This window comes from Mustela erminea, chromosome 1, assembly GCF_009829155.1.
Source record: "Mustela erminea isolate mMusErm1 chromosome 1, mMusErm1.Pri, whole genome shotgun sequence".
NCBI lineage: Eukaryota > Metazoa > Chordata > Mammalia > Carnivora > Mustelidae > Mustela > Mustela erminea.
Genome location: NC_045614.1, coordinates 156,051,364 through 156,075,297, shown reverse-complemented (window position 1 = coordinate 156,075,297; position 23,934 = coordinate 156,051,364). Strand labels below are relative to the sequence as shown.

Here is a 23,934-nt window from a genome sequence, read left to right as displayed (position 1 = left end):
GATCAAAACTCTTCACAGTGTTGGTATAGATGGTACATACCTCAATATCATAAAAGCCATCTATGAAAAACCCACTGCAAATATCATTCTCAATGGGGAAAAACTGAGAGTTTTTTCCCTAAGGTCAGGAGCATGGCAGGGATGTCCATTATCACCACTGCTATTCAACATAGTACTAGAAGTCCTAGATTCAGCAATCAGACAACAATAAGAAATTAAAGGCACCCAAATCAGCAAAGAAGAAGTCAAATTATCACTCTTTGCAGATGATCTGACACTTTATCTGGAAAACCCAAAAGACTCCACTCCAAATCTGCTAGAACTTGTACAGGAATTCAGTAAAGAGTCAGGATATAATATCAATGCACAAAAATCAGCTGCATTTCTATACACCAACAAGACAGAAGAACGAGAAATTAAGGAGTCAAGCCCATTTACAATTGCACCCAAAATCATAAGCTACATAGGAATAAACCTAACCAAAGAGACAAACAGTCTGTACTCAGAAAACTATAAAGTACTCAAGAAAGAAATTGAGAAAGACATAAAGAAATGGAAAAACGTTCCATGCTCATGGATTAGAAGAACAAATATGAAAATATCTATGCTACCTAAAGCAATCTACATGTTTAATGCAATCCCTGTCAAAATACCATCAATTTTTTTCAAAGAAATGGAAAAAATAATTCTAGAATTTATATGGAATTAGGAAAGACCTCGAATAGCTAGAGGATTGTTGAAAAAGAAAGCCAAAGTTGGTGGCATCACAATTCCAGACTTCAAGCTCTATTACAAAGCTGTCATCATCAAGACAGTATGGGGGGGGCGCCTGAGTGGCTCAGTGGGTTAAGCCTCTGCCTTCAGCTCAGGTCATGATCTCAGGGTCCTGGGATCGAGACCCGCATCGGGCTCTCTGCTCAGCAGTGAGCCTGCTTCCCCCTCTCGCTGCCTGCCTCTCTGCCTGCTTGTGATCTCTCTCTGTCAAATAAATAAATAAAATCTTTAAAAAAAAAGACAGTATGGTACTGGTCCCAAAACAGACACATGGATGAATGGAACAGAATAGAGAGCCCAGAAATAGACCCTCAACTCTATGGTCAACTAATCTTTGACAAAGCAGGAAAGAATGTCCAATGGAAAAAGACATTCAACAAATGGTGTTGGGAAAATTGGACAGTCACATGCAGAAAAATGAAACTGGACCATTTCCTTACACCACACACAAAAGTAGACCCAAAATGGATGAAAGACCTCAATTTGAGACAGGTATCCATCAAAATCCTTGAGGAGAACACAGGTAACAACCTCTTTGACCTCAGTTGCAGCAAATTCTTCCTAGAAACATCACCAAAGGGAAGGATAGCAAGGACAAAAATGAACTATTGGGACTTCATCAAGATCAAAAGCTTTTGCACAACAAAGGAAACATCCACAAAACCAAAAGACAATGGACAGAATGGGAAAAGGTATTTGCAAACAACATATCAGATAAAGGGCTAGTATACAAAATCTGTTAAGAACTTATCAAACTCAATATCCAAAGAAATAAGCAGAGGACATAAACAGATAATTCTGCAAAGAAGAAATCCAGATGGCCAACAGACACATGCAAAAGTGCTCCACATCACTTGGCATCAGGGAAATACAAATCAGAACCACAAGAAGATACTACCACCTCACATCAGTCAGAATGGCTAAAATTAACAAGTCAGGAAATGACAGATGCTGGCGAGGATGTGGAGAAAGGGGAACCCTCCTACACTGTTGGTGGGAGTGCAAGCTGATGCAGCCACTCTGGAAAACAGCATGGAAGTTCCTCAAAAAGTTGAAAATAGAGCTATCCTAAGACTCAGCAATCGCACTACTGGGTATTTACCCTAAAGATACAAATGTAGTGATCTGACGGGGTACATACACCTGAATGTTTATAGCAGCAATGTCCACAATACCCAAACTATAGAAAGAACCTAGATCCATCAACAGATGAATGGAAAAAGGAGAAGTGGTGTGTATATATACAATGGAATACTATGCAGCCATAAAAGAAATGACATCTTGCCATTCATGATGACATGGATTGAACTAGAGGGTATTATGCTGAGTGAAATAAGTCAATCAGAGAAAGACAATTATCATAGGATCTCTGTGATATGAAGAATTTGAGTGGCAACCTGGGAGGTTTCGGGGAGTAGGAAAGGAACAAATGAAACAAGATGGGATTGGGAGGGAGACAATCCATAAGAGGCTCTTAATCTCACAAAACAAACTGAGGGTTGCTGGAGGGAAGTGGGGGGAGTAGAGGGTGGTTGAGTTATGGACATTGGGGAGGGTATGTGCTATGGTGAGTGCCGTGAAGTGTGTAAACCTGGAGATTCACAGACCTGTACCCCTGCAGCTAATAATACCTATATGTTAATAAAAAATTAAAAAAAATATATTCCTAATTGAAAAAAAAAGAAAAAAAAGAATATTGGGTCAACCAGGTAATCAAAGAAGAACTTAAACAATTCATGGACACTAATGAGAATGAAAATATATTAGTCTAAAACCTGTAGGATACTGCAAAGGCTGTTTTAAGGGGGAAATACATAGCCATCCAAGCCTCACTCAAGAAAAAAAAGAAAAATCCTGAATACACAAATTAACTTTACACCTTAAAGAAATGGAGAAAGAGGGTGCCTGGGTGGTTCAGTGGGTTAAAGCCCCTGCCTTCAGCTCAGGTCCCGATCCCAGGGTCCTGGGATTGAGCCCTGCATTGGGCTCTCTGCTCAGCAGGGAGCCTGCTTTCTCCTCTCTCTCTCTGCCTGCCTCTCTGCCTACCTGTGATCTCTGTCTGTCAAATAAATAAACAAATTTCCAAAAAAAAAAAAAAGAAGAAAGAAAGAAAGAAATGAAGAACAACAAATAATGCCTAATCCATGCATTAGAAGAGAAATAATAAAGATTAGAGCAAACAATCTGTACTCAGAAAACTGATTTATGATTTCAATGAATCAGAAACCAGAAATGTAGGTAGAACAGATCAACAAAATTAGAAGATGGTTCTTTGAAAGAACTAATAAGATCGATTAACCACTAGACTGAATTATCCAAAAGACAAGAGAAAGAACCCAAATTAATAAAATTATGAATGAAAGGGGAAGAGATCATGACTAACATGATACACACACACACATAATACATACAGGAAATAGAAACAATTATTAGAAATTTCTATCAATACCTATATGCTAATAAATTAAGAAACCTGGATGAAATGGATGCCTTCCTGGAAACCTATAAACTACCAAGATTGAAACAGGAAGAAATTGACAACCTGAATAGGTCAACAGCCAGTAACGAGATTGAAGCAGTGATCAAAAACCTCCCAAAAAACAAGATCCAGGGCCTGACGGATTCATTCAAGGAAGACATAATTCCTATTCTCCTGAAGCTGTTTCAAAAAGTAGAAACAGAAGGTGGTGCCTATTATTTGTTCATAGTGCAAAAGATCAGTCACATTGTAATGTGGGGAGAAAATGCAAGTACTGAGCAGAGAAAAATAGCAGGTATATGGTTAAGGAAAAAAAAAAAAAACAACAGTTTCTTCAAAAAGTAGCTGAGTTTGACTTGCAATACTTATTACCCATAAAGCCTATTTAGGGTTGTGTTTGCTCCATGCTATGTGATTCTTATGTTATCATCACCATGACCATCCTTTATTAATTAGCTTTATGAGCTGAGAACTTTTATGTGCCTGAAGTCATGCCTTCACAAAAAGTATGATTCAGTAACCCCATAAAAGAAAAATGCAACTAACTGAATGTTTTTAGAGGGAGAACAATCATGAACTTCTAGTAGAGCAGGGACTCAAGGGGAAGCATTTTCTACACAGTCCTTCTTCACAGAAGATAATCTTGCCTCTGTTTGAATACCTTTAGAAATGAGAACTAAATCTTCATGAGATATCCTTCATGGATGCCAGAGAGTATTTCTACTATAATGTTCTTTCTTCTTATAAGCCCAAATCTTCCTTTTTGCAGGTTTTCCCAAATCTTGCCCAGTGTCGTGCAGCAACACAAAATTGTTATACCTTTTTCCTCCATGCTGAGTTTGCAAATATTAGGAGATGGATTTTGATATTTGTTATGGCTATACACATTAAACAATCCAGGCTTCTCCAGTAAGCTGGACCAACACAAGTTCTGTCCCTCTAAACATACCCTGCTTTTTCAGGGTGTTTTTAAAACATATTAGCTATGTGCAATGTCCGTTCTCACCAGTCTTATTCAACATAGAACTGGAAGTTCTAACCAGGCATACAGATTGGAAAGGAAGGGATAAAATTATCTCTATTTGCAGATGGTATGATTGTCCATGTAGAAAATCCCAGAGTTTACAAAAACTCTTAGAACTTTAGTAAGTTTAGAAGTTTAGTAAGATATTAGATACAAGTTCAACACATATAGGAACTAAACAAAGACACAATATCAATTGTAACTGGTCCAAATAAAATTAAATACTTAGGGATACACTTACCAAAATATTCAAAGAATTTGTATGCTACAAGTTAAAAAATGTTGATGAAAGAAACAAAGAAGGCCTTTAAATGGAGAAATATGCCATGTTCATGGATCAGAAGTTTCTACATGGTGAAAATGTGAATTCTCCACAAATTGAATTATAAATTTAATTCCTATCAAAATCCCAGCAAGTTATTTTTGCAGACAAGCTTGCTGTAAGGTACATGTCACAGAACATAGCTAAAACAAGCTTTTTAGAGAATAATTAGGAATCAAAATTACCCTACCCAATAAAAGGTTTACTGTCTCACTACAGTATTCAAGACAGTATGATATTAGTAGAAGAATAGACATGTAGGTCTACTGAAAACACAACAAAGCCAGAAACAGGCCCACAGAAATATGATCAAATTATTTTTTAAGGTGAAACTCATTCACTGGAAGAAGGACAGCCTTTTCAATTAAAATTGCTAAAGCAATGGAATATCCATAGGCAAAACAAACAAAAAACTTCTACCAAAACCTTATACCTCACAACTTATACAAAAATTAATTAAAATGAGTCAAATGACTTATGTGTAAAACATAAAATAGGGGCACCTGGCTGGCTCAGTGGGTTAAAGCCTCTGCCTTCGGCTCAGGTCATGATCTCAGGGTCCTGGGATCGAGCCCCGCATCGGGCTCTCTGCTCAGCTGGTTAGCCTGCTTCCTTCCCTCTCTCTCTCTCTCTGCCTGCCTTTCTGCCTACTTGTGATCTCTCTCTCTCTCTCTGTCAAATAAATAAATAAAATCTTAAAAAAAAATAAAACAACAAAAATTAAAAAAAAATATATGACAAAATTCTTTGGACTATAGAGCTAAGCAAAGATTGTTATACTTGACACAAAAACAGGACCCATAAAAGGAAAAAATTATAAATTGGACCTCATCAAAATTTAAAACTTGTTCTGTGAAAGTCCATGTGACAACCTAAAGACTATGAGAAAATATTCACAAAATACATATCTGACATAGAACTTGTATCTAAAATATATAAATAACTCTCAGTATTGGACAAGGAAAATAAATTAAAATTATACAATCAAATTAGAAAATGGGCAAAAAGTCATGAACAGGTACTTCTCTGAAGTGAGTACACAAATGGCAAATAAACACATGAAAAGGTATTCAATATCATTACCCATTATAGAAACACAAAATCACAATGAGATATCACCACACACCTCTCAAGATGGTTACATTAAAAGTACTGACAACTCTAAATGCTGGTGAGGCTATTCAGAGAAACTGACTCACTCTATTTTACTGATGGGAATTTAAAATGATACTCTGGAAAATAGTCTAACAGTTTATGACAAAGCTAAGCATGAAATTACTGTATGACCCAGCAATTGTTCTATTGGGCATCTATCCCAGAAAAATAAAAACTTTCTTTTCATGCAAAAAAAAAAAAAACCCAAAATATTCATAACAGCTTTATTTCAAAAAGCCAATCACTGGAACCAACCCACATATTCTCCAACAAGTGAATGTTTAAACAATCTGGGGGACATACATACTATGAAATTTTACTCATTGATAAAAAGGAATAAATTCCTGAATGCAACAAGTTGGATGGATATCTAAGAAATTACGTAGGAATTAGTAGGAAAAAGCCCATCTCAAAAAGTTATAGGTTGTATTATTCCATTTTATAACATTCTTAAAATAACACAATTTTAGAAATGCAGACCGACAATAGGTTGCCAGTGTTTAGGGGCAAGAGGGGACATAGGAAGGAGATAGGTGTGATTATAAAAGGATATTACAAGAAATTCTTGGGTGTTGTAACAGTTGAATATCTTGGTTGTGTTACTATATATACAAGTCATCACAAATGGCAAAATTAATCAGTTATTAACACACCTGCCCTCGCACACATGTGCATATACATGAGTCCAGTAAAACTGGGGAAATCTGAATAAGGTGAATATATCATGGTTGTGATATTGTAATTTTGAAAATTATGGTCATGGGGAGAAAGTGTCCCAGGTTTTTCCAAAAGCCTTCCTTTGACTCAGTTTTGTTTTGTTTTGTTTTCAGTCTTTAGATACATCACAGTCTCAATTAGGGCCTCACTTTTTACACATAAAACATTCTGACAGACTACAGGAAGAAAGCAAATGATTTCTCATTTAATACGCTAGCAATGAGCATATAGACAGGTTCCAGCTAAAACAACATTGAGCAATAACTAGTAATTACCTTATTGTGGGGTGTGGGAATTGAAATTGAAAACATGCTACCCAATCCCTCAAATCCATGGGTTTTCCTGAAAATTAACATAGGAATCTTCAAAAGCTAAGAATCAGTTTTCTCCAGTGTGAAGAAAGGAGCCCTTATTTTTCATGTGCATAGTTAATGTGGTATAGATATAATTTTATTGCAAAAATGAGATTTTCTTATGCAAAAGAGCAAGCCATTTCTTATTTGTAAACTATGTGGAACCTCAAATACAAATTATGGCAATGGCCAGGGGAAAAGTTTGCCTTCATGAATTAAAAACTTAGTAATAGGGTCCAGGGTTGGGGGGGGTGAGTGGAGAGGCAGAAGTTTCTTCTTTAGCCTTTATCCCACAGTTTGTAACCAAGGAGCAAAGACAAAGAGGGAGGTCTGATGACAATCCCTTATTTAGTTAGATAGATATTCTGGAAGCAGGAAAACAGGTAAGATGCTTTTTAACATTGTAGCAGCTCTTGATGGAAAAAGTGGACCAAGTTGTGAACCTTGGAAACAAGTTGGCATCTCTCACAGTCTACGAACCTAGGCTTTGTAAAATGTACTGATTTGAAATTTCCTGCATTTTTTTTCACTTGCCTTTTGCTACTTTTAGGAAACGTGTTGACATTGCCTACTCTTTTTAACTGTACTGAAGGGATTTTGTCCATGTTTGGGTCTGAGCTTTTAAGGGAGAGAGCAGAGTCTTTAGGGAAAAGCCAGTGGCAATGGATTCCCAGTGAAGTGTCCAAGAGAAAGATAAACCTCATAGAGAAGAGAGTCAGGGGCTCCCAATGGGGCCTCAGTTCTCCACTTGCTAAGCCACAAAGTTTGCCTGCTTTGACTTAATAAGGGAACCCTGCCTTTATCCATAAGGCAGTATTTTTTTTTTTTTAACTTCTCTTACCTTTTACCCACTGGAGTTTGTTGCTAATGCTAATAACCATTTGTCTATGCTTCATGTCAAGACTGCTGTGGTTTAAAACTTCATTGTTGAATTCCTTCTCTCATTCTTCTGATGATAGCACATGGTCTAGATTGCTGGTATCATAGTCTGTGGATGACCCAAAGTCATTTTCCATCACTTGTTTCTCAGAGAACTTTATGTTCAAGATGATATCAGTTGGCAGTGCACCAGTGTGAAAGCAGGAGGCACTGAATATAAAGAAACAGAAGAGACAGTCCTGTCCTTGGGGAATATATAAGCCACAAAAAGGACTTGGAAAGGCTCAGAAAGTAATTTTCAAATAGACGCATTAATATAGTGCAAACAGAGTATTATATTAAGGTCAGGAAGAATCTACAAGACAAAGGAAGGATCATAAAAATAACTAGAATTATATAGTCTTTACTAATTTACAAATACCTCTCTTGCCTTATATCTTTAACTACAGCTCTTTCAAGTAAAGGACTAGATTTTTATTATCCCTATCTTTCTGATGAAGAAACTGGGACTCAGAGTTTGTCATTACTGTGGCCACACTGGGGTCCTAAGCCCTTGATCTTTCTTCCAAAGCATTCTCCCCTTAGAATCTGAGGAGGTGAGATTAACCTGGGAATTAGATGAGTTTGGAATAGGACTTAATGGGAAGTAAAATTATGTGCAATGGTAGACAGAGATGAAGAGAATGTTCCTGGTTTGCTGCTAATCTTAAACCAAACAAACAAAAACAGAAACTCTCCACACAATGAAGGCTTTTTTTTTTTTTTTTTAAGACTTCTTTTTGAACAATCAAAAACCCCCATTTGGTTGGAGACAGTTTCTTTGCACTCATTCCTACTTTCTTTTTTCACTAACTATTTGTTTATTGAAAAGCATTGAACAAATCAGACAATCAATCTGAGGTGCTTATTCCATTCATAGATTGTATGTAATAACATTTCCATTGGTGGCAACTAGCTCAAAGGAATTCAATCCTTCTTATAAACATAAATCTTCAATACACCTCCTTGCAGCAAGGAGAAGGCAGGTGTTAATGTCATGAAGCTTCACAAGGAGACTGTGATACATGAACTCCTTCTGAAGTGAAAAAGTAGCATAGAAAAACTAAGAAGCATATCAGTAAGGCATAAAACCTATGGCCACATGATATACTTAATGAGGAACAGTATTCCCTTCAAGCTAAAATTCTCTGTAGCCCACCACCAAGAGCAACATAAATAAAGCAGAGAGGCAGAAGAGAGTCACTGAAGAAAAAGTGATAACCTTCCCAGAATCAAAGGGCAGCTATGTGTTTGGGGAGGAAACTCCATGTTTTTTGACATGTGTTAAATGTCAGATCAATCTGTTTCTGGGGGAAATGGTAATTTTTCCCTCCCATAGTTGGAACTCCATTTCCATTTTTATTGACTGAAGTCCACAACCTAAAATTCCATGCAAGTAAGGAGAGATTCAACACTGGATTATCATTTGCAACACCGAGCACATTTCATCAGTGTAAAAATGTCAGCTGACAAGATCTCCAAGAGAATGTCTCATTGTGCCACTGTCCCACTCAGCTTTCCCTCCATGCCCAACCCAGTACACTACTTTTGGCAGGGCATATTTAGTATCATATCATCAACTATTTATTAAACAGCTAATAGATCCTCAGAATGCACTCCCCTGGCAGAGGAGAGTTGAGTAAGACATAGTCTTCCCCACCTCAAGATGGTGAGGGGTTAAAACAATCTGGGTGGCATCGAACAACACAACCTTTATGTGGTCAAGGGTTACACAGCAAACATAAGAAACTTGAAGGGCTTTGTGGTACATTGTAAAGAACCTGGTATTGAGAGTTTGGAAGGTCTTTGTTCTATTCTTCAATTTCTCTTACTAAATTATGGCTGTAACATTATCTTTTTGTGCCTTAATAAATTTATCTGTAACATGTAAATAATAACAGTTGCCTTGCCTACTGCAGAACACCATTGTGAAGAACACATGAGATCGTGTACTTTGACGTTGAGTTACACATTATAAATCTGAATGATGGAAGCAGTTAAGAATGAGAAGGGAGTTGGGGGAAATTGGAAGGGGAGGTGAACCATGAGAGACTATGGACTCTGAAAAACAATCTGAGGGTTTTGAAGGGACGGGGGGTGGGAGGTTGGGGTACCAGGTGGTGGGTATTATAGAGGGCACGGATTGCATGGAGCACGGGGTGTGGTGCAAAAATAATGAATACTGTTATGCTGGAAATAAAAAAAAAATTAAAATTAAAAAACAAAGATCATGTACAAAAAAAAAATCTATTCATACTATACACATTTGTCGAGTGCCTGGGATTGTAAATATATGAATGAAGCAATTCTAAAAAAAAAAAAAAAAAAAGAATGAGAATTAAAGTAAAAAGTAGCTAAATTTTAAAAAGTGAAAATTAGCTAAAATGGGGTCAGGTAACCATCCTGCTAGCATGGGCAAGTTATAAGGGGAAAAAAAAAAAACCCTCTGATTAAGAAGAGACAAAGAGGGGGCACCTGGGTGGCTCAGTGGGTTAAAGCTTCTGCCTTTGGCTCAGGTCATGATCCCAGGGTCCTGGGATTGAGCCCTGCCTCAGGCTCTCTGCTCAATGGGAAGCCTGCTTCTTCCTCTCTCTCTCTCTGCCTGCCTCTCAGCCTACCTGTGATCTCTATCTGTCAAATAAATAGATAAAATCTTAAAAGAAGAAGAAGAAGAAGAAGAGACAAAGAGGAAATTCGGCATACAGGAAGAATGAAGCAGAAATGTCAGGAAAGAACCCATGAAAAGGAGGAACAGAGTCACAGAAGAGGAGGGAAAGAGAGAGAGAGAGAGACAAAGAAAGAGAGACAGGAAAAAGAGAGGGGTGAAAATTGAAGACTAGGAGGCAAGCATAACGCAGTATAGTAGTCTGTCAGAATACAAGCATCTGAAGGGTGGAGACCATCTTTGAATCTATATCTGATACTTAATATAGTGTGTTATGTACTCATAGTAGATGCTAAATTCACATCTACTGACATAAAAAATTTGCCATGTTAAGGGATTCTTTGGCTCTTTTGCCAAAATCATCAGAGGGATACATTTCAATTTCTTATAAAATTACTCTTTGTCTTTCTCCTTCAGGCTCTATCCCTATTGAGAAAATGGAACACATTTTCTCAAGAAGCTGTAAACATACATATTATAAAAGTTAAAATAATAGGGACTCCAAAACAACAGCTAGTAGATATTATAAATAGTTAAAGTTATTTAGAAAATACAGCACAGTAACTATGTATGAGACCACCAGAAGCTAACTGAACTTAAACAAAAAAAAAGGGGGGGTGTAAATTATTGAGACAATGTGTGTGTGTGTGTGTGTGTGTGTGTGTGTGTAATTCTCACTTTTCTTTTTAGGAAATAGATGTTATATGTTAGTGTCCTCTTACCTCAGGACTAATGGCAGTATAGAGAGATTGCTACCACCACCTTAATACCTGTTTCTGAGGAAGCTGGGAAATAATGTAATGCCCCTGGAAAGCAAGGCAAGTTCTTGGTGAAGAAAAAGACAGAATAGAAACAGAAGAGATTCTTCAGGACCAAGAGAGGAGAGGGACCCTGAAAATACCAGGAGTGCTTGCACTACTCCTTGACAGAGCCAAGGGAGATGGAAAATCTTGGAAGTGGCTGGTTGTATGTCACTCTTCCAGAGCTTAAACCACATGAGTGCATCTTCCAGGTGCCACATCCTTCTGTTCAAGTGTGATACAAAGACCATAGGGCCATTTTCCTTCAGGTACCATGTCCACGTTTAGAAAATGAAAAACAACAGATATGTTCCCCAAACAGAGCTATGTCCCTAAAAGTTATACTTTGAGTAAGAATCCTTAGAATCATTTCATACCCTCAAGGGAAGAATCTCAATTAATGACAGAAGATCAATTTCTCATTAACCTAAGGAAGTAGAAGGTTTTAGTATCAGATTTGATTTGATATTAGAAAAATAAAGACCACCCATACGAATCTTCAACAACTGCTCATGTGGTTCTTCAGAACCATTGCTATAGGCAGGATATTTTCCCTAACATGCACACAGGAGGTGAATATCAAAACTGACCATCTCTTATAGGCAACTTTCTAAACAAATAATTGAAAAGGAGGAGTTCTTTCATCTACCTCAAATGTGTAATGGAAGGAAGAAGGAGCCAGAGTGTCATTTTACAGCTGATCAAAACAAAGGACATCTCATAAGTGTATAAAGGTTTAGGAGGGAGGTTAGAACTCCTAAGCCTGAGCTATACCCCATGCTTAGATGCAAGCATGTTTGGACTAATCTGGCAGACAGGTGTCCCTGGCCTGACTGTGTCTATTTGCTTGAATACTGAAGACTCTTGAGTGGAGACCCATTTTAAAGGAAGGAAAGAATAGACTGAATGCTTGGACTAACAGCAAAGCACTGTTGTAAAAGAGAGGAGTAATTCTGAATATAACTTGCTGCCTATCACCTGGAGTTGCCTTCCAGCTGAATCCCAATGAACTTATTTCTTATTCTAAGAAGAAGAGAAATGAAAACTGATAAACCAGTTGCTGTTCATCTCTTCTAAGATATTAGGACACAGAAAATCTCTGTTTAGGAACCAATGTGGCAGAATCTTACCCTCCAGCCAAAACAACTAAAATATTGTATAAAATATAAAACTGCACAAAATGGAAAACAACTATTTTCAGACATTATACAATAGGCTAGACTTTAGGCTTTGAGAAAAAGTAAACAAATGATGGGTATTGAACGATAGTCAAGCACAGGAAAGAGAAATCCAAGGACAGTGCAGTGATTTTGCAGAGTTGAGGGGTCTGGAGTGGTTGGACTTTGCAGGGGAGAGTACCAGAGAGGAGGGTGCTAGCCAGAAATTGCACAGGGGTTCCTTGAGGCATTGGCAGAATACAAGCTAAATGTGTATGGATAGGTCTTCATAAGACTAAACAAAGAACAGTCACTAGAAAAAAAATCACCTACTGAAGAGTTGTAATCTAAACAGTTTCTAAAGATCATTCAGGTTTGGGACACATTTGATTTGCAAACAAGCAGAGAGGAGAGTCCTCACTGGAACATTAAGTAGAGGTCTCAGAATGTCCTGCTTTCATAGTTGAGGTAGATTAAAGGGCACTCTAGGTTTAAGCTAATAAACAAGGCTTACGCTTAAAGCAAGCTTTACAATGATCAAGTTGATTAGCAAGTAATTTTAAACGTTTGCCTAAATAAATCTCAATATTCTTTAAAAGAAGCCTAAGGAATCCAGAAACTCTACAATTTAATTTCTACATTATCTAATAAGCATTCAAAAATTACTAGGATGAAAGAAGCAAGAAAATGTACCCATAATCAGAAGAAAATCAGTCAGTAGAGATAGAGTCAGAAAAAATCAGAGGTGTTGGAATTAGTAGACAAGAATTTTAAAGGAGATATTATAGGGGTAGCTGGGTGGCTCAGTGGGTTAAAGCCTCTGCCTTCGGCTCAGGTCATGATCTCAGGGTCCTGGGATCGAGCCCCACATGGTGCTCGCAGCAGGGAGCCTGCTTCCCTTCCTCTCTGCCTGCCTCTCTGCCTACTTGTGATCTCTCTCTCTGTCAAATAAATAAATAAAATCTTAAAAAAAAAAGAGATATTATAAATATGTTCAAGGATTTAAAAGAAAACATGAGTGTAATGAGGAGAGAAATGGAAGGCATATGAAAAACAATAATTTCCCAAAGCTAAAACACCACCATATCTGAAATTAAAAACACTGAAATTAGACAAGGCAGAAGAAAAACTAACAGTGAACTTGAAGACCTAGCAATAGAAGCTATCCAAACGGAATCACAAAGAGGAAAGAGAGTGAAGCTAAAAAGAGAAAAAAAAAAAAAAATCTCAAAATCTATGATATGTCTTTAAGGCTGTGATACGTCTTTAAGAATTTTTATGGCTTTAAATGTTCATATAATAAAAGAAGAAAAGCTTAAAGTAAGCAATGGGTAAATAGGCTTTCTTCCTCCTTCAGCCCAGGAATTGGAACTGCTTCAGGTTGTCAAGGACCCCAGCTTGTCAATTTCCCATATTGTCCTGACACACTGGAAGGCTCTAGGAGCCTCTGTATCAGTGCACAGAGAGGGTAGAAATTCCTGGAGTGGGGCAGTTGAATTGTTCTCTACTAAAAGCAGGGCTGACAAATTCTTCCCCAGATTTACGAGAGAGCTCAGCAGCAGATGGCTATGGACAGATAGGAGGAAAAGACAGAAACCTCCCTGTAGCTAATGACACTTATTCATAAGAAAATGTGAGAGAAAAAACATCCTGGGTATCTTCCAGAAATAACTGGAGGTGGGGTTGGTGGGATTAGAAATGAGGAATATCTTACAGGAAGTTAAAGGTCAATAAAAAATATCTGATGACAAATTCTCCCTAAGTGAGTAAAATAAAGCCATGAGTACAGAGAAGGTGCACAATGTGACCTTTTAAAAATCTAATTTAGTAAGGCAGTATATTAGTTATCTATTGCTACTCCCAAGCTCAGTAGATTGAAACAACTACATTTATTTTTCAGTTTCTGTAGGTCAGGACTCTAGGCACAGTACAGCTGGGTTTTTTCCTTCCCGACCTCCCATGGACACAATTTGGTGAAGGCCGTGCATACAGAATCTAAGTCTCAACGGGAGAAAAATCCACTCTACATTTACTCCTATGATTATTGGCAGGACACCATTACCATGGGCGTTGGATTGAGAGTGTCAGTTCCTTGAAGGCTTTTAATGAGAGGAGGCCCTCAGTCACCTTGTGAGGTGGGCCTCTCCAACATGGCAGCTTGCTTCCTCAAAGTACAAATAGAGAAGTCAAAGGCGAGACAGTGCAGCAAGTCACAGTTTTTTTTTGTAATATAATTACATTGAAGTGACATCCTATCACTTTTGTCAGATTCTACCCAATAGATACAAATCACCAGGTCCAGCCGACATTGAAGGGGAGGCCATGAATAACAGAGCTGGGGGATCTCTGTGTGGGGATCTCTTCTACACACAGAAAAACAAGAGCAGGTATTGGCCCATGCTACTCTGGCAGGATGTACATCCTAGAAAATGAAGGCCCGGGGTGCCTGGGTGGCTCAGTGGGTTAAAGCCTCTGTCTTCAGCTCAGGTCCCGATCCCAGGGTCCTGGGATTGAGCCCTGCATTGGGCTCTCTGCTCAGCGGGGAGCCTGCTTCCTCCTCTCTCTCTCTGCCTACTTGTGATCTCTGTCTGTCAAATAAATAAATAAAATCTTAAAAAAAAAAAAAAAAGATTTCTTTGCACCTCTTCTAAAAAAAAAAAAAGAAAGAAAGAAAGAAAAAAAAGAAAAGAAAGTGAAGGCCCGGATAAAATTAACATTTGGAGTGGATCAAGTCCCTCAGGTGCTCAGACAACCACCTTCCTCTGATGGCTGGTGTCATCCCAGTGAGGCTGTAGCTTAGAGAAGAGTGTAAGAAGTAGCAAGTGAGGGGAGAGAGAGAATGGTGATGCTATGGCATATAAGAAGATTTACTTGCTTTTAGAATGGTATTTCGTTGACAATAACAATTTAATAGACAAAAGTTTTAGGGACATTTTAAGAAAATATGTTTTGTGTATGTGTGTGGGTAGATTTTCCTAGTTCCCAAGCCATCAGTGAGTTCCTGAAGAGAGAAGTTTGAAAATCCAGGAAATGTAATCCACTGCTGTGTTAACTGAGTTTCAGCCATTCAAAATAAATAAGTAAATAAGAATAAATAAAAGAATAAATTTCATCTGTTCAAATGCCTCTTTTGTGACTTTTTCTAGAGTTGTATTATTATGAATACATATTTTTAAGTTTAATGTACATTTTTACACTGATAAAAAAATTTTAAGAATATTTTTATAATCATTGCTATACCCCCAAATCCATAACTACTGATCACAAATATTTTTCTTACATATTTAAAATTAATTAAACCTATTAAATATTTTTAATGTTTTTCTGCATTCCACCCAAAATCACTTCATCTCTAGTGGAGGCAGCCTGAAGTCTGAAAACCATGTATCATGGAAGGAACATTTGCTTTGGGTTTAAACAGTCACTTTGCCATTTTCTATTTATTAAAACATAGGAAGGTAAGTAACACTTGGGTTACTTGAACCTCAAGCTTCTTTTCTATGAAACTAGAGTAATGATGTTTACCTTAAAGAGCTGTTTGGTTTTAGTAAGATGATAATTGTAAAAAGGATCATACTTGGTTGTCCAATAATAACTGCAAACATAATAATATTGGCAATACCTAATACTTACTGCACAATTACCATGTGCTAGGTACTGTACTAAGGCATCATGAATATATTTTCAATAAAACTTAGTATTTTTTCAAAAGCCATGATATCAAGTAATTCAACAGTCCTATCTAGTATTGATTATCACCCACAACAGCTCCCAAGTTTCTAAAGGAATGAAAAATGTTTGAGGGTGTGCTGACAGATTGGAACGTTTACCGTGACGTCAACATTACAGCTGGGAAAAAGTAATACAACAAAATGGGATTAAGTCTACATTACAGATAAAAGTTATGATATTTAAAGTCTCCCTTTGTAATGTGTTTTATTATATGGATTATGCCAAATTAGTCCTCATAGTTTACAAACTGGAGCATGAACCTTTCGCAGTTGATTATGCCTCATTTAAAAGGCAAACGTGTTCACATACATGGGGCTTCCTACAACTTTCAGGCACAAGAACATAAGGTATGGGAAAGGTATGCCCCATGGGTGCTAATTTTCTTTGTAAACCATAGACAAATAGGTAAATAAGACATGTTCTTTATGTGCCTTTATTCCAAAATGTTTGCAAATAATTCCTTCTAGTTTTGAGTCCTATCTTCCAGTGAACTATGATCTTATTCAGGTCTCACTTTGTCTAGCTGTTTTTTGTTTGTTTGTTTGTTTGTTTTGTTTTTATTCAAACCTTCTCACGTAAGGCATTGCATGAAGCAGACTTTTCTTAAGTGTTGACGTGACAGGTGTCTGCTTCAGTCTACTGCCTGGCTGTCTAAGAATTCCGTGCTTCACTGTTTTCTGGGGATTTTTCCTGTACCCTCCCAGAGAGGACACCTTCCTTCACCTTATTATGGACAGCAGCCTATCCAGCCCAGACCCTGCTATCTGCATACCCAAAGATTCACTAGGGGATAATGCCAAGCAACAGATTTTCCCTCGCTTCCCCTCAAAGAATACAAATGACTCAAAGAAACTTTGAGATTTCCCTACTTTCTATCGTCTCAAACAATCTTCATGAGAGGAAAGAAATAGTGTATAGAAATAATTTTACCCCACTTCATTAGGAAGGCAGATGTACCTATAGTCATTTTGGGTGTGAAATAATAACTTGCCTTCTCTTTGTTACAGTAGGATAATTCCAGGTAGAAACAAGGAGGGTTAAATCCTCCTTGTCTCATTTTGACACTTTCCTCTTTCAAGGAAAGAATTCCTAACTCTACCTTTCAGCATGCTTCAGAATTGTTATGCACACATTTATGAATGAATTAGACATTTGAAATACTCAAATCCAATGTCCTCATTTTGCAGGCAAGCCAACCGATGGCCAGCAGTACCTAAATTTAAAGAGCTATTCAAGGATATGAATAGACAACAGCTCAAAACAGCATATCACAACGTTCCACATTCTCAGTGCATCACTTAAGCATCTAGGATGAAAGGAAAAAAGTAACCCCTTGAGTATGTCCTGGCAAAGAAAGTTATTTGTACTCTGAGACCAACAATTGCCCTCCAAGAATTTTAAGTGGTAAAGAAGCTAGGAGCATTTGTTAGAGTCCAGCCCAAACTGAATCTGTTCCCTCTTTTCTTGACCCATTACTTCCTTTCAGCCATGTTCATCAAAATTCACACTCCACCTAACATTTCAACACAGAGATGGAAAAGTGGAGGCTCTAGGCTTCTAGAATCCTGAACAATACTTTTTCTCCTTGACAGCAGAAAGCCAAATTTTCAGCTGAAAAGCCATGAATATCAGATTAAAAATTGCAATAAAACCCTCCCTTTCTCTAAAAATACTGGGGATTGAAGGGTGAGCCCATCTGGGCCAGGGCGGGTGTGATAAAATGCAAACGTGCACTTCCCGTAGGAGGGAGCATGATGCAGTACAGGTCAGAAGTGTAGACTGAATAAGGATAACTTTTAATACTAATGGAACTGGGGGAGGATTGCTTCCAGATGGGAGGGGTAGCAGGTAGAGAGAGGTTTGTGGGGGCTGGGGGGGAAAATTGAGCAAGCATATGGAGACAGAAGGGAAAGAATAAGGCTCTCAAGGGCAGAAAATGTGGAAGCAGGACTCAAGTTGCAGAGAACTCCATAATGATGCCCTGGGCCTGTAAAGAGGGAGACAAATTTGGGAAATAATCTCAGGTAAAGGTGGGATGCTGAGGGCTCCTGGGAGAGCAGTTTCCCTTCGATGGTCAGAGAGGAAAGAGCCTGCCAGTGCAGCAAAGATCAAGTCAGGAAGTAAAGAAATGGGAATGGGTAGAACAGCATCTCTTTTAGATTTTCAGGAAAGTCACTCAAGCATCCAGTATCATCTGAATTTTCTTCTACTTAAGATATCTTCAGAGATAAAGCAAAAGGAGCAAAATGTTACCAAAAGGGGGATCTAGGTAAAGGCTGTGTTTTGGTGTCCCTTTGGTCTCACCATTCTTACTCTTGCGCCGAGGTCCCTGATGGACAGAGAGTCACTATTCAGTTTTGCTCAACACTGTGACCTTATCTACAGTAAATGTCAGGGTCTCAATTCAAAACACAAGCAAAGGGTGATGAAACAGAAATTTCTCACTTAAAGAAAGCTACTCCGTTTTAATTAAGTTCAGTCGGTTTACTAGCAATAAATCAGTCAGTGACTGTGTGAACTCTGATTCTTCTTCACCAGGTTCTTGTCTGTCTTTATTTTCAGCTTTGGTGTATGACACCTATTATCATCTTAACTTTAAGTCTATTAATATTTCAGTGCATGGTATCTAACGTTGAGTGTGTCCATATTTTCTTAAGGCTATCTTTTTGTTCTACACACTCCTATTTTGAAATGTGTTAGTGGTTTTCAATATCTATACCGTTATTCATACCTAACTGAGGTCCCATTTAAATGTGGGCTCATTTTCTAGATAAGACTGTCTCATGTAGTATGATTAGGAGGTCCACAGGTCTTTAACCAAACCCATTTCATAGACAGTTAGACTTTGAGGTTTTCCCACAGCATGGTAAAATGCTCTGTGTATATAATCAGGGCTTGCCAGAGCTTTCTGGCAAAGAACAGAACAGAAGTGGCAGGAAAAGGCCACGCGACTCAGTCACGTTCTGTTTGTAGTAGGAATGCCAGGTCCCTTTGGAGCTGACTGCTTCGGCAGAACACAACTGGAGGCCTTCTGTTGGGGAACTTCCCAGAGGTTTCCAATTCAATACATGTGCCTTGTGTGGCCCTTCTATCATGGGGGAGTGAGGCAACATGGGCACCACTCCCTTGCAACCACATCAGACTCTGACTCCTCTTTGATTGCAAACTTCTAGGCAACCAGAAGTCTCTGAAAAAGTATAAGTTCCACCTCGGAACCAACATCTTTCATTACGCTGCAGGGTGAACAAGCCCTTTCAGCTGCTTCCTTGTTGTCTGCCTTAGATTTTAACCTTCCTTTCATCGTGTGTGTTTCTCTCACTCTAAAGTAGAAGCAAGTCGATGGCGAACACTGGGTCTTTATGGCCCTTAAAGAGGGTCTGCAGAGAGATCCTGGGATGCTAGCCTCTGACAGCTTTATTTGAGACCATGTAACCAGAGGCAAGTAGGAAGGGTTGCTATTGTTAACATTTCAAAACAACATCCACTATCACCTTCTTTTTTGACCTGTTTAACCTTTTCTTTCAAGAAATTATTCTTTGATTCTCAAGCTCCCTTGCCCTTGTCTGAGAACAAAGAGTGTCCTCCCCCCATTTTTAGTGTACAAATTGCTTTAGTCATTTTCAGGTTATGAAGTATGAGGGGGTATTTTCCTACAGAGAAAATACTTATGATTTCTTTTATGGATAATTCAAATATAGTTGAACCTTAGAACTTTAAGATGAAGAATGAAATTGTTATGAGTTTGGGAAAAAAAAACCTGAGCAATCAAAAACCAGTCTTCATGTATGCACAATAAAATTGAGTTTTAAATTGTGTAATCATACCTCTGCATAACATGGCAGGGATATTATTGTTTGTTTTGATGTTGTGCTCTATTTTAAAATGTACATAGCTATGCAAATAAAGTTAGGTAACTCAATCAAGACACAACTTTCCTTTTTTTCCTTAATTTAACACCTTAGTTTCTTAAATCTAAAACCCAGAGAAATTAAATGCAAAAAAGTCAAAAGAAAATAATTGAAGTGTTGATGTTTCCTCTTAAAAAAATTAAAGATATTTAAGATTTTCATCAGGACATGGTTAATCAACATTACAAGTAGGGCGATACCATCAGTAAAAGAAAACATTTCTAAATTGTGTGTCTCTGTCTAATTCTCCATCATCTTCCAACACTCCCCCCATACCCATACCTCTGTTCATTGTATAATTACTCTTCTGGCCTGGAATGCCCCTTATCCCTCATGTCCATCTGGCTAACTCATGCTTGTCCTAAAAAACTCAGCTCTGCTCTCATCTTTTCTCCATTACCCTTAGCGGCTCAGAAAAGCCAGTACTTTTACTTGCAAAGTTTGCAAATCAAAATGTAACAAATAGGGGCACCTGGGTCGTTCAGTTGGTTAAGCTTCCTCTAACTCTTGATTTTGGCTTAGGTCATGGTCTCAGAGTTGTGGGATCAAGCCCCTCATTATGCTCTGCACTCAATACAGAGTCCTCTTACCCTTCTGCCTTTGCTCCTTCCCACTACCTTCTCAATCTTTCTCTCTCTCAAGTAAATAAATAAATAAAATTTAAAAATGCAACAAACAGGGAGGGGAGCCTCAGTGGCTCTGTTGTTAAGCCTCTGCCTTCAGCTCAGGTCATGATCCCAGGGTTCTGGGATCTAGCCCCAAATCGGGCTCCCTGCTCTGCAGGAAGACTGATTCTCCCTCTCCCACTTCCTCTGCTTGTGTTCCCTCTCTCACTGTGTCTCTCTCTGTCAAATAAATAAAATCTTTAAAAAAAAATGCAACACACAATTATATATCAGGATTGGTAGGAGTATCAAGGGTTATTTCACAACTGCAACTATGTGTTTCTTTTTCTCTGACACGATTGACACAAATCCTGCTGTTTGAGACCATTCACTTCCTATCACTGATGTGCTTCTTTCATGATGCACTGTTCCTGAATCTGGCTGTAGACAGATTTTGGTAGATGTCCGTGATAAGCAATGTGTTTTATATGAGAATGATATTGAAATGTCTTCTTCAACTTTTGGTTATAATCTTTGGCTGCTTTTTCTCACGATGGAAGCATACCCAATTTTTCAGAAGCATTGGCTTTACATAGACAAATGTTCATTTCATCAGATCCACATATAATGTATTTGCTGTCAGAAGTCCATTTTACATAGATAACATGTTGCATTCTCTTTGTGTGATAGACTTCCCTGCTTCTACTTTTGTCCACAGGAAAGAGCCAAATAGATTTATCAAAACTAGCACATATAACTCTTTCCCAGTGGGAAATTAATCCATATCAAGCCCCACAGCTGCATGATCCATATGTACCATTAGGGGAATGTCCAGTATATGCATATCAAAACTATACCGTTCTAATCATTTGCAGCAGTAAAAATGAAAGCTTCCATAGAGCTCCAGTAAATTGTATTTGTTCTCATATCGAAGATGACCTTTTTCAGAGGACTGGCATGCCTCATATCATATAGTTCTACATTCCTGTTAGAAGCACAACTTTCTAAGATAAACATCTCAATTGGTTTAACTTTAATACTAGTTATACTGCTGAATCCCCAGGTCATTGGACATATAGAACTTGTTCTTTGTTTATCCCAAATGTTTACTTGCTGTCCACATGAAGCAAAACAGTTTCTCTCCAGTGATGATCAATTCCCGCACACACTGTCTTTCCTAATGTGGTATGCAATGGTTTCTCCTCTTCCCCCATTACCTGGTCCATCCATTTCCCACTGCCCCACAGTTTTGTCATCACCAATAGTAGAAAAAGAAGTCCCACAAAAGTAAGTACATATTCTTTGTACAAAACCCTCATGTGCTTGCATTATACAGATACATTTTCTTTTTCTTTCTTTTTTTTTTTTTTGAAGATTTTATTTATTTATTTGACACAGAGAGAGACATCACAAGTAGGCAGAGAGGCAGGCAGTGGGGAGGGGGAATCAGGCTCCCCACTGAGCAGAGAGCCCCACTGAGCAGGATCCCAGGACCCTGAGATCATGACCTGAGCTGAAGGCAGAGGCTTAACCTACTGAGCCACCCAGGTGCCCTACAGATACATTTCATTTAGTCAAGTTCCAAATTCTAACCTCTCCATCACATGCCCCAGGAAGGGCAGCAGTCAGGGTCTTTGGATGCTCTGCCAAGCAACAGACTCCATCTCGGTGACCACCCAGGAAAGCAAACAATGGTTTCGTAAATACACATTCCAGTTTGGTGCCTTTAAAGCTTTTAAGTATTCTTGTGGGACCTCAAAAAAAACGTAAGTAGGATCACAGTTTCTTGGAATTCTTTGTAAGTCCAGCTTGATTTCTCCGACATAGTTGTCCGGGTTCTGGCTCAGCATCTTTGCCTTCATTTTGACTGCTAGTTGTCCCCGACCCCACAAGCCTTTCCTTCACACGTGGGTTCCTGCTGCCTTCTTAAACAAAACCCCCTTAAAACATCTAATTTATACTACTAACTCTACTAGTAATGGTGTGACTCATGTTCTCTTAGCATCATTTCTTTATCCATAATGAGAGGAAAAGCAAATAAGGTTGCGCTTCCTACCATCCAGGATTATAGTATCAAATGAGATTTTGTATATGAATATGCTTTGTGAATGCTTTAGCACCATGCAAATATAAAATATTAGTATTATGTGCATTATTATGGGAATCTGTTCTACTCAACATTTTTATCAACAACTTGAACAAAGACATAAAAGCACGATTATAAGCTTCGCAGATGATAGACATATGGGAGGAATAGCTAATAAAAAGAAAGGAAGAGAGAATCAAAGTTCAAAGAAATCATGACAGATTGGAATGATGACTAAAACTACTAAAATGATATTTAATAGGAACAGATGTAAAATACACTTCAGTTAAAAAAAAAAATCATGTCAGGGGAGACCTGTGATGACATCAGTTTATATGAGCCACAGTTATATGGTTGGGAATTGAAAATAATTTTATATTTTTCTGATAGGAATACTTTGTCCAGAATAAAAGAGGTAATATGCCACATGTGTCAGACCATTGCTTACATGTGTAATATTTAAATATTGAAATATGAGGAACTGTGCATCTAGGGAAAGCAAGAGAATTTTGAAAGGCTTTAAAACTGTATCATATAAGAAACAACTGACAGAACTAGGATTGTTTTGCTTGGAAAGAAATACATAAGGGTGTCTACAAATGTTCCAAGGACTTACACACAGAACGGATGTAAAAATGCCTAATACAAAAAGTAATTGGGAGATCTAAAAGAGATAATGAGGCATATACTAGATTCTCAGTAAGTGAGAGTCAAATCTAAATTCATTCTGTCTTACTCTAGTGGGAAGAGTATAGATGTCTGACTGGGAGAGGTGGTCAAATTAAACCAAATGGAATGAGTTTCTCATGGCTGGAAACATGCAAGGAAACTTTTATTGCTACATATAGCATTTGTATAACGTGCTGGAAGTTTTGTGTGTATTAGTGTTGTCTCATCGGAGAATGTGCATTCATCTAACTATACACCTGCTTTCCGTCCATGCACAACCCATAGCTAAGAAAAGATAATATACAAAATTCCATTATATTTCCAGGGCAAAAAAATGAAAGGGAAGTAATGTTGCCTCTTACCAGTAGAAAACTTTAGATACAGAGAGATTATGTAAATGAAATATTCAATAATATTGTGATAGCCCCTGCTAAGGCTCTGGTTTTCAAATGTTAGTGTGTGTCAGAATCACTCACAGGGCTTGTCAAAACACAGATGACTGACATTCACCCTCAGAGTTTCTGAGTGAGGTAAAGCCTGGGGTAAAGCCCTCCAAATGTGCATGTCTAA

General features: G+C 38.0%; 1 pseudogene; it reads right to left on the bottom strand.

The window, feature by feature from the left end:
* Nucleotides 1–20,924: 20,924 nt before the first annotated feature.
* On the bottom strand, nucleotides 20,925–22,471 carry LOC116566930 (annotated as a pseudogene).
* Nucleotides 22,472–23,934: the final 1,463 nt, after the last annotated feature.